The sequence below is a fragment of the Podarcis raffonei genome, chromosome 2, assembly GCF_027172205.1.
Source record: "Podarcis raffonei isolate rPodRaf1 chromosome 2, rPodRaf1.pri, whole genome shotgun sequence".
NCBI lineage: Eukaryota > Metazoa > Chordata > Lepidosauria > Squamata > Lacertidae > Podarcis > Podarcis raffonei.
In genome coordinates, this window is record NC_070603.1 from 75467373 (window position 1) to 75472864 (window position 5492).

A 5492-nucleotide genomic window follows, 5' to 3' on the forward strand; every position below is an offset into this window, starting at 1 on the left:
TCTTTTTCCTCAAATGGGAAGCTATCCAGGAAGCCTATGCTGGGTGGACTGCAGGGATCAGATGGACTGCAGCAGCACCACAGATGAGCTTTGTAGTCACCCTTCCTCCTCATGTGTTGTGTTAACTTGGCCTGTGGGAAATTCTTTCCACGGTTCATAAGTCCACAGGGCAGATCCTGTTTTGAAGCCTTTACCTGGCATGTATTGTCTCCATCACTAGAAAAATAATTTCCTTTCCCCTCACTGAGTGTGAGCTCATGTAGTTATTTGTGTTAGCACACGGAAGTGAGAATGTATGTCAGAGTTGTGTGGTGCTTGGCACTGTTCAGTACAGTACCCAGTATTATTAACCCATGCCTTGAAAATGTGTGAAGGCAATTTTTCCATTTATTTGACTGTTGATTTACATATTATTTAAATACTGTACTGGATACCTCATGCTTTCAATAGCAGGAAGAACGGGGAGTTCCACAGACAGCTTATAGTCTGAATTCAAACAGGAAACTGTAAAACAGTAAAATAATATGCAATACCACAATATAAAGCAATAAAAAAATCCATAAAATGCAGTATATGACCAATGACGCAACAGCATCACATTAAAAACACCAACAAAAGCATAAGCACACAGGGCATCATGTAACCGAAATGTGTGCAGTATCTGGGATCAGAGAGGGATCAGACTATGACAAACCAAATGTGCTCTATGCGCTGTGAAACAAAATCATACATAGTATTAGCAGGAAATACTGGAGTGCAGGCATGGCCTCTGGCAACAATAAGATGGAGAGTGAAGCATATGACTACCGGTCATGTGCTGTGTTGCGACATGGTAGTTTCACTTGAGTAAAAGTTGTAGGTGATTATTATTGTCCCTTGAGCATATTGCATCTGGCTCCCCACACAGCTGACCCAAGTTACTGTTTTGTGCATGACTACCACTGGTGGACCTCAAGGTTTTGGGGGGGACACACATTTAACAATATGTTTATGACTCTGATGCCTGTCCTCAGGCTGCTTTGCAGGGTTGTTGTGAAGGTGAAATGCAATAATCCCATATATTCTATAGGGCTATTGGAGGAAGGACATGATAAAAATGTTAAACAGACATTATGCATTTAGAATAGGCTGACTGAGCCAGAGATATGGAGGTTGCAGCAACTTGTATTTTTCTGTCATAATCATTATCCAGCTCTCTTCATCTTGGGTGATTCAGGGCCTTTTTCCACAGAAGAGGAAAGGAACAGCATAATAATGCTGCAATACAACACCACAATAACTCATAATAGGCCAATGTGGTCGTTCTGCAATTATTTACGCTTTAAGTGGTTTATGTTCCTTTGGCATGGCTGCTGCACAGCACATCCTGGTTGTGCTCTGAAAAGACTCACCCATCATCCCTCAGCTCACTGTTCTTGACAGGTGCGTTTTGTTGTGTTTCTTTCAGAATACACTCCCTGTGCTATCAACAACTCATGGTTTTGACATCCCTTTGGTTACACTCCAAGATTTTACCTCAAGTGCCCATCATCCTGAAGGACGTTTGCTTCTAAGTGCTAAATCTTCCTCAGGTGGCAGCATCATGTGGGATGAAATGAAATCTGTTGGGTGTGCATTTCATTCTTTCTGGGGGTGTTTATTTCTAATATGTCATTTAGAAGCCAATTCATTGGGATCAGCTGAATTTTACAACACATTTTTCCTTCTGGGTCAAACCTCTCTTCAAGACCAAAGGGTGAGATGGGTTGAAGTTTCAGTCAGCCCTTTTAAAAGAGATATTTTAATTACCGTATTTTTCGCTCTATAACACGCACCCGACCATAACACGCACGTAGTTTTTAGAGGAGGAAAATCCGTAGGCATGCCACCCGTAGGCATTACCTCCATAACACGCACAGACATTTCCCCTTACTTTCTAGGAGAAAAAAAGTGAGTGTTATGGTGCAAAAAATACGGTATCTGCTTGCTGGTGCTAATCTCCATGCGAAAACATCATCATTATTATCTACACAAAGATAACCGAAACCCTACACCAATAAAATGATTAGTTATTCTATCTGAATATGATATACACAGTGTATACATTGGTTGTACTTGTATAATGTTATGATGATGATTAACATTTGTAAAATTACATCATGTAATGCTAAACAATATCTGTTTCTGGTAGGTGTGGCTGAAGTGTTAACGCTGTCCAATACTGTGAAGCTCTGGGAACTTTGGGAGGATGTAATCTGGACATTACCCGGTATTTATTTATTTATAGTTATTGCATTTATATCTCACCTTTTCCTCCAAGAAGCTCAAGGTCTTCCCCTCCTCATTTAATCCCCATAACAACCCTGTGAGGTAGATTAGGCTGAGAGGCAGTGATAGGCCCCAAGTCACCCAGTGAGCTTCACGACCAAGTGAAGATTTGAACCCTGGTCTCCAAGGTCCTAGTCCAACACCCTAACTGCTATTCCAGTCACACTGACTCTCTTGTTGCCTTGTTGTTTACTATTTCTGGAAAGAAAACGACTTTGCTCCATTAATTTCCTTGAACATGTGCCATAATAGGTAGATAAAGAGCAAGGCCACGTCCCAGCCAAGTGAACATAGCCCTCCATTTGTGACTTGAGGGATATTTTTATTTAACAGCGTCGCTTTCCATCATCTGCAGTTGCTGCCTCTGAAGCTGCTCAAGGTTCTGTGGGCTGGTTGCGTCACGTAGCATTTAAATGTTTAAAATCGGCTTTGATGTTCCTGTGGAAATTAGCAGCATGCTGTCTCCCACCTCTCAAGGCTCTGGGGTTTCAGCTGAGTCTCCTCCAGTGCTGTATTTTAAAATACAGTGCTGTGCAAGGGGATCAAGGCAGGGTGATAAGCCGTCATGAATGTTCTTGTTCTAAAAGTGCTTGTTTCTGTTCTGTCACCCAGGCTGAGAAATGGTCTGATGCCGAATTGAAGGCTAGGAGCAAAACACACATCTGTGTCCACAGACTGATAGGGAAGCATGTGACAGAACACCACAATGACTTCAAAGTTTTGTACAAAGGAAGCAAACCTCTTGAGGGAAGACTTGGGAAATTCTGTCATTGAGAAATAAACCCAGCTTGCAGAATGTGACTCAGTTCTCTCTCTCTTTTTAGACCATGCTTCAAAATTTGTTGTGTTCTTTATCAGTGATTAGGATTTAAAACACAAACTGGACCCTGACTTTAGAGAAAGTGCTATGCCACTTCTGGTCTAAAGTCTGCTTTCGTATGTGTCACTTGACTCCCTGCATGGTCATATCTGACTCTTGCAACAGAACAACAGAGTGATGAGTACAGACACAGCTGTTCTTGAGCCAAGATGGGTATGTTCCCTCTGAAAGGACAGGCTGGGATTTACTGGGTGCTTGTGGATCCACTTTTGCTGCTAGAAGCTCAGGTAGCCTCAGTGGCTAGGAGTGTCCTTTACTAGCTACGGCCGGTGCATCAACTACAGCTGTTCTTGGACAGGGATGGTTTGGCCACAGAGATCCCTACATCGGTAACCTTAAGACTTGATTATTTCAGCATGGCCTTGGGTCTGGTCTAGAAGTTCCAGCTAGTGCAAAATGCAGCGGCTAGACTGTTGACGGGGCAGATGATTGCCAACATATAACTCCAGTGCTCAAAAGCATGTGCTAGGTGTCCATACGCTGCTGAGCAAGCTTCAAGGCTCGTGTATCAATTTACAATGCTTTTATAATAATAATAGTAATTTTATTATTTATACCCCACCCATCTGGCTAGGTTTCCCCAGCCACTCTGGCGGCTCCCAACAGAATATTAAAAACACCAAACATTAAAAACTTCCCTAAACAAGGCTGCCTTCAGATGTCTTCTAAAAGTCAGATAGTTGTTTATTTCCTTGACATCTGGTGGGAGGGCATTCCACAGGGTGGGCGCCACTACCGATAAGGCCCTCTGCCTAGTTCCCTGTAACCTCACTTCTTGCATCAGGTAGGTAGCCATGTTGGTCTGACACAGACAAAATAAAAAAATAATAAATAAATAAATTGTCCAGTAGCATCTTAGAGACCAACTAAGTTTGTTCTGGGTATAAGCTTTCGTGTGCGTGCACACTTCTTCACATACACTGAAACAGAAGTCATCAGACCCTTATGTATAGGGTCCCTCCCACTATATATAAGGGTCTGGCATCCCAGAACATGGTGCCCCAGTTTTTGCCTTCAAAGGACCCTTCCAAATGAGATCAGACAAGCACCCCTCCCTGTTGAATATCTGGTTTCATAGTTCTAACCGGTTTTTAACTTTTCTGTGTAATATTTTCTGTATACTGCTTAGCGACAGTTGCAGTTAAGTGGTACATAAATTGCTTAAACAAATAAATATAAACAAATATTTCTTTCAAAGCTGCTGTATGAAAAAGAGGGAAAGCACAATCAAACACAAACACACACACCTGTAACTGCTAACAGACGGGCATGTGAGGTAGCGCTGGCCAGCAAATCAAATAAAAGCTTTCTAAATGCCAGAGCACAATGGATGTTGTGGGCTTAGTGCACATGTGCCTCTGAGATTTATATAATACCGAACTCCTGCGGCAAAGACTTCGACAGCCGCAGCAAGGAGACGAAACAGCTTGACTTCTTTGTGTGGCGGGCTATAATGAGGCTCATGTGGCGAGTGAAAGCTGATGCACTCTACAGTGGACTCTTAATAATTGCTGTGGGTGAGTATTAAAGGCACATGGCAGTTCTTATGCAGCTGACTGTCCTCACAAAATCTCACCTTTGCCAGGCCTCCTCTATACCAAGAAAGCAAGCGCAGGTAGTTACTACTGATTGCTCAGCATCATCTTGATAGGGGCTCGTACCCTCCCTTGAGACAGATGGAGAGAGAGAGAAGATATCAGATATCCCTGAGTCTTACACCTCAGGTGCTACCAGAATCAAACATGTAATTATATTTCATTATAATTTAGAATAATATGTTGATGAAGTCAATTACTTAAAAAAGAATAAATAGGATAGTCTACACTAGGGGTGTAGGTAGGGGTATACTGGTAGATTTATGGGTGGTTTAAAAGCAGATCAAGGAGGATTTGTGACTCCCAATGGCACAACAAAACGACTCCCCCCCCCTCCAAATTATACTGCTGAAATGAAAGCTCAACAGTGGGTGGGCTTTTAGTATGGAAGGACTGAGTGCTCGGTTAGTTCTGGTACTCAGAATAATTCTTTGACTCTGGGTTCTAGTAAAAAGCAAAGTAGGTCCCTCAAGCCAGAAGTCTGCCCTCCCCTGGGTCTGCATAACATCACTGACTGCAACTGCTGTGGTTTGTATTATGCACTGTACCCTCCCAAGCGTTAGAAAGCATCCTTATTCTTGTACAGGTTCAGAGGCTTCAGATTATGAAGCAAGGATATGGACTATTAAAACATTATTCTACAAAGTTCAAGCCCCTCCCTAGTAAGAGACAGACATTCCGAATATTTACAGTGCAATCTTATGCACATC

At 42.4% G+C, this 5492-nt stretch overlaps 1 long non-coding RNA gene across 1 annotated transcript; it reads left to right on the plus strand.

The window, feature by feature from the left end:
• Positions 1–1068: 1068 nt before the first annotated feature.
• Positions 1069–3108, plus strand: LOC128409609 (uncharacterized). Its single transcript, XR_008329273.1, has 2 exons — positions 1069–1735; positions 2920–3108. It is a non-coding gene; the product is annotated as an uncharacterized LOC128409609 (long non-coding RNA).
• Positions 3109–5492: the final 2384 nt, after the last annotated feature.